The sequence below is a fragment of the Acanthopagrus latus genome, chromosome 15 (assembly GCF_904848185.1).
Source record: "Acanthopagrus latus isolate v.2019 chromosome 15, fAcaLat1.1, whole genome shotgun sequence".
In the NCBI taxonomy this organism is placed as follows: Eukaryota; Metazoa; Chordata; class Actinopteri; order Spariformes; family Sparidae; genus Acanthopagrus; species Acanthopagrus latus.
In genome coordinates this window covers 2,811,223-2,821,682 of record NC_051053.1, presented here as the reverse complement: position 1 = coordinate 2,821,682, position 10,460 = coordinate 2,811,223, and the positions used below count along the sequence as shown (strand labels likewise).

Genomic DNA, 10,460 nt, shown 5'->3' with positions numbered 1-10,460 from the left:
ATTAATCCTACATACCAATTTTGCCATGTATTTAAAATATTTCAGTGTAAAAAAGGTGTTGGTAGATAAATGAAAAAAAAAACAAAAAACAAAGGTGATATTTCTGATATTTCCACCAGTACCCTGGTGGTACAAAAATGATCTACTGAAAAAAATTCACAGAATGGTGCTCCTGTCAGCAGTTCCATCTGGGTGTTTCTACAGTGTATTTAGTCATTTACTATATTTCATATTTTTCTGAGTCATTTGACAAAGTTGATGAGCCCAATATTTTTGGACTAATGGCTTTTTTGTGCTGTTGTTGCTAAATTTGAATGGACTATAGTAAGAAACAGGGCAGAGCTACTGTGATGGAACCCAGAGCAGACAGTAGCTCTACCTCTGGTAAAGATCTGCGGGTCCCAGTCCTGTCTCCAGAACATCCACACCTCCCTTGGCTGAAAAAAAAATTGTCAAAGTGTTGCCAAATTGAGAACTGTTAGTACAGACATTTCTAAATATACAACAATAAAAAATCCAAAAGGTTATGATTTTATTTACTTCCCAGACACCGAAGGGCAGTTAAAGAAGAGTTCTGTGGCTTCAGGTCATACACAGAGAGGAAGAAAATTGTAATCCATGAGACCCAGCCAGTCAATACGTGTACAACACTTCATCACGTTAGTTAATGATGTTACTGAGTGAATGACGTGTGCTGATTGTGTCTGTAGATTGAAGTGAATCATAAAAGAGCCCTTGTATAGTTGTAACTACATTTTTTTATGGTGAAGAAATAAGACCCTGCTATAAAACACTTGATTCTATAATGGAATTTGGTTTACTGGTCTGTCTACTTGACAGGCAGCCAAGAGCAGAGGGTACTTTATTATTAATATTTACACAAAAATTGAACTGACCTGCTTCCTAATAATGTAAAAGTAATGTAATGTAAATGTATAAAGTACTGTTCAAAGTGGAGCTAAACCAAATTGTTTTCTCTTCCTCTCAGTTCGGAGTCAACATTCATGTAATTAAGACAGCGGCTTTGCTTCACCACAGCGACTTGTTATGAGAAGGTCGCTGGTTCGATTCTCCTGGTCTGCATGTCAAAGTGTCCCTGGGAAAGATACTGATGTGTTGGTCAGCATCTTGCATGGCAGCCACTGCCATCAGTGTATGAATGTATGTATGAATTACTGTAAGTCACTTTGGACAAAAGCGCTCTAAATGTAAATAAAGAATCTTAATGTCAGAAGGTGATAGATGACAGAAAAATGACTTGGACATTTTATAAGGTTGTGCCAGTTTTGTCCACTTTGGACTGAAAGGACACTCGTGAGTCTTTCTGTGTAACAACGCTGATTGTTGATCGGCATCGACATAATATAATTGCTTGCCTGACTGGCTGTGGTATTTCAAATCATAATACCTAAAAGTCATAAGATTTTATTATTTCATGCTGTTAAATTAGAGTTCTCAGAATTTGTATTAACCGCAATTCAGATTAGAAGGATTGTCCACCCAAAAGGGATCAGGGACATGATGCGAGGGCAAAGTACCTGGATGGATCTACCTCATCTCTAACATCCATCACTTGACTACAGTCCCACTCTCTGTTTAAGAAAGAATGTTTAACATTGGACAGGAATAACCTCTGGCTGGAGTGGGACTTAATTTAGTATGCTAAGCAACAATTAGTCCTCTGCATCCATCATGTCTACAAAGCTGCTGTGGAACATGAAGGGAACGTGTTCAGTGACTGTTCATCTGATCAACTCAGGTGAGAAAGGTGAGATTACACATGATGCCTTACGTCACCATACACAGAGAATATATTCGCTATGCTTTAATTTTGATCTTGGGGTTATACTCAAAAACAGAAATCATACTGTTCCGGCCTCCAAAACATATCAACCACTTTCAGCAAGCCCTTGGTCCCACAGCAACCCACAGCACGAAATCTTGGCAGTCCAGTCCTAGCTTCCCTTCATTGGCTCCCTGTCCATTTTAGAATTGATTTTAAGATTTTACTGATCACTTTTAAGGCACTCTTGCGTCTGGCTCCGACCTAAATAGCAGACATTTTATTCCTTACAAGCTAGCTTCTAACAATTCCAAAGTCGTGGCTATAAACTAAAGGTGATATTTGGTGTTGAATCAAAAGTTTGATTCATTTTACTGTTTTTAAAGTTACACAAATTAGCAAAAAATTTGTAATAGCGGCTTTCATAGTGCAAGACACTTTTTTGTAGAGGACTATCAGGAGGACTTGTATGAAAAATTTCAAGCCAATAGCACTTATGGCTTGGTGGGGAGAGCCTTTCGAAGTTCACACCCTATGTTATAGCGCCCCCATCTGATGGATTGGGATCAAATTTTTGGAGCAGCATTTGGACATCATTCATACTCAACATAACAAGTTTCGTGTCTCTGGGTCCTTCCAGCTCCCCTTGAATTAATAAAACGCAAACAATAATGGTTAATGACGAATAGGCCACGCCCACTTTCATCTATCAACATGGCACTCAAGATGTTAGTTAATACTCGCCCCTAGAGCATGCATATAAAATTTGGTGAAATTCTGTCTGATGGTCTTTGAAATACGCATGTGAAGCATTTATAGCGCCCCCTATAGGTTGAGCTCACCATGCTTTTGTAGAAAGATTCCCAGTATAGTTGTAATTAGAGGTAAGATCGGGCCTAAAAAATCCAGCCCGACCCGACCCAGGCCCGCAGGCATTAAAGCCCGACCCAGCCCGAGCCCGACCAATTAACTTGATTTGCAGGCCCGAGCCCGAAGCAAACCCGAAATTTCAAGATTACGTTCACGAAATGTCCGCAAAGCCGTGCGCAAAGCGTGCTCTTGCTCTGCGCCTCCTGTTTAGTAGTAGTTATATAGCAATTACCTTACAGCGCCGCCTTCTCTGTTTTATCCAAATTATTTATTTACAATAAGTATTCCTTAGTTTAGTATCCACACATCGTTTTAGTATACATTTTTATAAACATATATTTATTTAAAAAAAAGTCAGCGAGAGAGAAGCCCGAGCCCGACCCGACCCGAACGTAATGATTGACATTTTAGGCCCGACCCGACCCGAATTTCGGGCCGGGTCGGGCTCGGGCTCGGGCTCGGGCTAAAGACCTTACCTCTAGTTGTAATCCTACCCACCAACTATTGTGAAGATAGGGCAAAGGGTATGGGAGTTATGGCCAATCATTTCTAAGCACATGGAGCTGGACTTGTGTGTCAAATTTCAAGCCAATCAGACTTACAATGTGAGGGGCGTGGCCTTCCCAAAAACACTTTCAAGCCTTAGTTACAGCACCACCATCTGCCTGACTGGGATGCACATAATTTCCAATCATCGGGCCAAGTTTCAAGTTACTGGCCCATTCCAGCTCAGGGAAATTTCAGCTCAAGCGGCAGACAACAAATAATAATAATAATAATAATAATAATAATAATAATAATAATAATAATAAACCGGCACAATTTTAGAAGGGTTCTACCCCAGAACCATGAACCATTAGGGAGTGATATTTCTTTACAACCTTGTTATTGGTTAGTGAGAAGGGTTAATGGATAATCAAAAGTATTAATGTGACTTTGTACGTTATTATCAGCTAGGATTGGTTGTATGGGAATAGAAGATATTTTCTCTCCAACACCTTTCCATGGAGCAACATATGACAGGTTGCCACAAGCATATCATAGCTCTCATCTGTGCTGCAAAACAATCATCTCTAGGAGAAGATAGGCCCATCCCCCTTTTCTTTGACTTAATTGCAGAGTTTTGAGACAAACCCTGGGTCTCTTATCTTGCCATATATATCTTGATAGCATTTTGTCCCATTCATGAAATTGGTTTTGGGTCAGCTATTGGTAGGGTCTAGAATAGATACATCAGTCTGCGTAATATATTCATTTCAATGGATTCATGTCTCAAACTGACACTAAGGAAAGGAATTAGGTTCCATCTTAGTAGGTCTTTCTTGATTTTTTTTATGTATAGGCAAATAGTTGCATTCTGATAATTTTGCCAGGTCTTTTGGTATATTGATGCCCAAATACTTGAATGACTCTGTTTGCCATCCCAAGGGGTACCTTCTTTTAATTTCACCTGGTGGGTTGTAGTTTTATGAAAAGAGTTGGGCTTTACTTATGATGATCTTGTATCCTGAGAGTTGACCATATTGTTCAAATGATTGCGTCAATTTTGGTAGACAGTATCTTGGTTATCCTCGGTAGATCAAGATGTAATTCCCTGGTCAGATATGTTCAAGCCAAAACTGTGCACAATGGTGGAGAACAGACAACAACAACACAGCTGAAGCGTGCCCCACCATTGCCCATGTCAAAGAGAAGAAATAAGAAGACTGATGAAGAAAAGCAAAGCTGGAGATACAGACATACATACTCACACACACATACAGTCACCTCACACTTCCATGAACCTTTAAAAACAGGTGCACCTACAACAACTTTTATTTCATAAGGGCCCCAACGGACAATCCTGTTTTATTTTGTGTGCAAAATTTTTGTTTTGGTCATTTGGGTCTCTCCTGATCCCTGATTGTTTCCACCTGTTCCCCACTGTGTGTATTTTTTGTATGAATTGGCCAATTCGCTTGATTCATTGCAACAATATTAGAGTTGCTACTCACCAGTTATTCCTGTGTCTGAATCATTATTGCTGCTCATCTACATGGCTCTCAGTGAAGCTGGGTTTTTCTAGCTGTTGCCATGTCACTAGTCCAACTTGTTATTATACTGTAATTCACTTTAATATCACTAAATTGGTTACAATAAGGTCCCTCAAAATATCGACTAGCCCAACTTCTCTTAACCCTCCTATGTAGAGACTTTGTATAAGGAATTTTTCCACTGGAACCAAGCTTTGGTTTTAAATGTACATTTAAATCTCCTCCACATATTAAAAGACCTTCTGTTTCTGTTACCATAACATTAGTGATTTTCTGAAATATATTAATATCACTACCTGGGGGTGCATATACATTCAATAAAGTAAATGAGTTCCCATCTATGTTCTCGCTTACTAAAATAAATCTGCCATCCTTATCCCCCATTTCAAATACTTTTTAAAAACGTGACTTGCTTGAGATGAGAAATGATTCCTCTCCTAAGCCCTGATTTATATGAAGAGAAAACAGATTGGTGAAGCCCATTCTCTTTCGTTTTCATGCTGTTTGTCATTTAAATGAGTGTCCTGTAGATATAGGACATGGGCTTGTTCTTTCTTCATTTGAGTTAGAATTTTACTTTGTTTAATTGAATTTAACAGCCAATTGACATTAAAAGAGATTAAATTTTCTTTCTCGTTAGCCATTTACCTGTCAGTGTATCACTGTATTCAGTGAAATAAAACTCAACTTATTTCCTCCCTGAGCAGACAAGAGCCAAGAGATACAAATGAACAAAAAAGTTTTTTAAAAAGTGTGATTCCAAGGCTGGGGTCTCTAGATGACCCTGGCCTGAACTAAAAGCAACATTTAGCTGAGAAGGAAAGCCTCACATACCCATGGGCTGACGGCACCCTAAAAAATAAAAATTTGTCCATTACACAGAAAGGGCTTTCCTGTGCATTCCTCCCAGGTGTGTATTCTCATTTAGATGGGGGAAAGGAGTGGATGCAACAAGTAGAAGATCTACATAAAAATGTGCATTTCTCAAGATTGGTACACTGTCTATTTTAGATTCTGTTCAACTCACCAACACTTACAAGGTTAGTCAGAGCTCACAGCTCTTCTGAAGGGGGTGAGGGTTGTCTTCTGAAAGCTTGCAGTTTCTCCTCGTCCCTCTCCCATCTCTGGCTATCTCAGTCCTCCCACTGTTTCCCAGGTGAAGGGGGATAGCTGCTCAGCCAGACTGTCCTTCGCTGTGATCTCACTGACGGGTAGTCCTTTATCCTTCATGTCTGTAGTCGCCTCCTTGCAGTCGCATCACGTCTTCATAAAACACTCACAGTTTAGCGGGTAAGGAGGTGTGGAAGTGGATCTTTCTCTGCTTCAACGCTCACTTTGCTTCAGAGTATTCTTTGTGCTTCTGCAGTACTGCTGGGGGTAGCCTTGGTCTAAATTAATCTCTGACCCTTTAATTTGAAGATTTAACGAGCCAAAATGAGTAATTCTTTGAGGGAGCTGGACGTTTAGCCTGCCATTCATTGAGATGATGTCACCCAAACCAAACCAAACAACTTTTAAAATGCTTGTTCTCTGAATAGAGTTTGTATTGATCAGGCCTGTGCTGTGCTGAGACATATTTCCATGACTTACCAGGTACTCTGACTTTCTCACTCACTGCCATGGCAGCATCTTATTCTTATCTCAGCGATGTTGTCATGAAATCAGTGTGGATGTCAATGCCAACATGCTTTCTAATTAAGTATTTTCAACTTTTAACTTTTTGAACTCATGTGAATGACACAGATCTTCACATCTATTCACAACTTTGTATGTAATATAGCTGCGCAAATAATATGCCTCGCGTTTTGCCTGAACATACCATTACATTGAAGTACATAATAAAGCTCATACCTCAACAGTACACGTAGTAACACAATGCAATGCTTTGCCAGTTCTGAATGACACTTCCCAGTCTTTCCCTATACAACCCGCAAAGGAATACTGTGTGGAAATCTACTTACCCAAGTCACATTGTAACTGATAATAGAGTATGGCGTTTGGCCTATTCTGGAACCAGTGTGTCTCTTGTAGGAGATAGAGTGATACCAGATGAAGGGGCATCACATAGTGCGATTATATCTGTGTTACTCTTTTACATGTTATTCTCTCTAGTTTATCAAAATGAACATGTTATATTGACAGGCATAATTACTAACAACCTTAACATTCAGCTACCTCTGTGCCCCAATAATATGATTTTGCCATATGCTTACTGCAGTACTAGTGCTTTATCAAGAGAAGTAGAGTTTTTGTGAAACCTGGATCTATCATGTGATAAACCCCAGACACCCCTCATTCACCCAAGTGTGGTTCCGCCTTCCAGCATTCTGCACAGGGAATCTTCTGGCTGGTTGTATGCTCCCACTTGATCCAGGCCCTCTACTTGCACATACCCACCATTCTGCTGTCACAGGGCTTCCTCCAACTCGGTGCATACCTAATTGTGGGTTAGTTTTCACCTTTCTGAGTCTCTTGAACCAAGCCTATCCAGTGGCCACAGTGACCATCAGAATGCTTTGCCACAATCTCTCCTCAGCACACTTTTCTCACTCTGGTGACCTTGAATTTCTGTGCCAGACTGCAAATGGAAGCTGTAGCCTGATGCTATAGCTGTAAAGGGTGATGCTGCTTAGGCCCAGCCACCTTTGCAAGAACTTGCTGATGATAGGACAGGAGAACCAACATCTGGAACACATACTTTCACTCATAGACTTGCACTGTCAGTTCAGACAAGACCTCCACAAAAACCAAGCCTTGCTTCTCACAAGGGCTCCGCTTCTCTTTCTCTCTCATTCTGTCTGGGTGTGTGGATGACATAACCTGTAGTAACCTGTAGAAACCTTACTTTCCACTACATGAGGACAACATTACGAGGTCACAGTTCTGCAACAGAGACACTACATTAACAGGCCTTCTTACATCTGCTTCCTTACACCAACTCCCCTGGATGCAGTTCACTGACTTACCAACAGTATAGGGGTGTGCATCTCTCCCTCATAAGACAACTTGATACCATCTAGATACATAGGCTACGATACGATTCAGGGATGAAACTTTTTAAATAAGGAACGATTTGGTGCGTTTCAATACGATACGATGCAATCTGATACACTTAATATTTGATTAATGTAGACATTCATTTTCTATTATAAATTAAAATAAGCTATTCTATAAAAGTGGCATTGCTTACCTTACCATGTCTCGAAAGCCATCACTCTCAACCACACTGTAAGCTCTTTCACAATAAACGGGCTGTAGATGCAGTAATTACCTCGGACCTTGCCAAGTTGTGGCTAAGTTGTGGCTGGAAGAAGTCTTTAATAGCCATGTCGTTGTCTTGCGTGTTCTTGCATGTGCTAGCTGTAACGTTACTAACGTTAGCATCCACAGACCCTTCGTTGCTCGCGTAGATTTCCATGTTGTCTCACCAGGTGAGTTTTTAGATTTGTCGTGCTACCACTGTACTTAATAGCTGTTCTACAGACCTGACATATGGCCAGACATTTGTCCAAATGTCCCTCCTTCATTTAAATTCCAATTCTCTTCCAAACTTTAGATTTCAGATCAGCTGCTGAACTGTAAACAGTGTTGGATGTGTTGTTGTTGATGTGATTTTTCTTTAAAATATGCAAATGTTAATCTCGCGAGAATCTGGCGTTGAAATATAACCTTTTACGAGAGTTGAGAGACACTCTGCAGAATTAGCAGCAAAGCTTCCGTCAACCGATACGTAACTTTACAATCAGGCCATCGACCGGTTTATGGTAAATTAATATTGATACAGGAATCCGCGTATAGATGTAGTCACATTTTTAGCGTTAAAGACGGTTACCAATTCAAATCGGTGAATCTTTACACCCCTACAACAGTGGCACCATGTCCTCAAAGAAGACAGAGACAGACCGTGAACCACAGTCAACATCCTTGCAACCTGCTTAGGGGCTTGTACCACATCTCGCCAGGTCATAATGTTTAGACACAGAAGGGCAAATATCAACCACCTCAGAAATGGAATAAACCTTACCAACAGCAGTATAATTTACCATGATATAATCAACACCATCAATGGGAAAACAGGGGTGAACAGAAAGAAATCAGTCCCCAATTTTGACGGTATATGGAGACAATAAAAAGGTGCAGGTGCAGAAATATTTTTTTTTCTTTCCATCGCAGTTACGTTACAGGTAGAGTCAGCACAGATCGGCAGAACACTAGAAAGAATGAGGGATTGTGAGCGATTCAGGTAACCACAACACCCACAAGTAGACAGTTTTTAAATGAAGCTCACATACAGAAGCCTTGAAAATGGGAAAGTCATGAAATATCCAACATGGTATTGACCCTCAATATCATCAGCAGCTCTAAAGTAAACTACAGCTCCTGTAGCAACCATGAAAACATCTCAAAAGATGCACTGTGTTTTCTCTGTGTTAGGGACAGCAAGACTGGAATGTAGCACCTCTACATGAACTTGATAAAATGATCTTTCGTTTATGGTTTCTTCTCCAGGAATGTCTCAGGGCTTGCCTCATGTTACCCGGAAGGTGTCGCCTGAGATAGCAGAATGGAAATCCAGCTGTTTTCATTGTTTTGATGGACCTCTGCACCTATGATTGCCAGTAAAAGCTTTGTCATCTATGGATAGAACTGTTTTTTTCATCATTATTGGTCCTGTCAAACACTTCCAAGGTTGTCTGCACTCACTGTGAGATGTGTGTTCCCCATAGATGCAAGGAGGGTCAAACCTTGATACTGCAGCAATGCCACTGTAGTTTTCCTTCACATGGTTACTGTTTGAACATTGGCTTGGTTGAACAGATGAGCAGGATGGCTGCTTTGCAAACATTCAAACAAGCCACAACATGCTCGACTCACATAACATGAACCAGTACATCTACTTTTACATGTAGAAATTAAGTACTATACACATACAATTTAACTGTGTCAAAAACAAGCACTGTACTTGATTAAAAAAGCAGCTAACTACCACAACAGCTACAAGCTACAAAGCCAATTGCATGGCAGAGCTAGCTGCTGCCAGCTAGCAGAGCACGTTTCACCAAAACAACAAAGTCTGTAACATGATATTCTTTAAAAAATACAAGAGTATAGATATGTGCAAAATATAATTTACCGATGCATAGTTTATAAGCATATTTTTATTTCTCAAGTACCCCAATCCCAGTCTGATGGCCCTTAAGACCTCATGAGTTTTTTGCAGACTTTGACCACATTTACAGTTCAATTCAGTTCAGGTCTTTATTGGCCCTCGAAGGGAAATTTGATTTACATGTAGAGGGCAAAAAAAAAACAAAAAAACAATTACATAAAGAGGACATGGGACAATACACATTTACAGCAAACAACCAAGCAAAAGATTAAAAGTAAAAGTATCAAACCATTGAAATAGTAGCCACAGTAAAGTGCTGCTAGTCAAGTGCTGCACTGCAATCAAAAGGTTTAGAGCAAATTAAGTGCATTTATTGCTCTTGGAACAAATTAAAATTTAAACCTATGGGTTTTTACCCTGGGGGACCTGTATCTCCGCCCAGAAGGAAGAAGAACAAATTCCTCCAAGAGTGGGTGGTCTGAGCTGGCCAGGATTGATCGTGCCCTCCGCAAAACTTGTCTGTAAGGTCACATTTGGATACTTGGTCTTTTGCTCATTAGTCATAGGCAAGGCAATTTTATTCATATAGTAAAATTCAATCACGAGGCAACTCAAAGTGCTTTACAGGGTCATAAAAATTACATTAAAAGGCATTTTAGAGGGA

General features: G+C 40.1%; 1 long non-coding RNA gene across 1 annotated transcript; it reads left to right on the top strand.

Annotated features, from left to right (window-relative positions):
* Positions 1-8,054: 8,054 nt before the first annotated feature.
* On the top strand, positions 8,055-9,328 carry LOC119034058. Its single transcript, XR_005079464.1, has 3 exons — positions 8,055-8,117; positions 8,860-8,929; positions 9,196-9,328. It is a non-coding gene; the product is annotated as an uncharacterized LOC119034058 (long non-coding RNA).
* Positions 9,329-10,460: the final 1,132 nt, after the last annotated feature.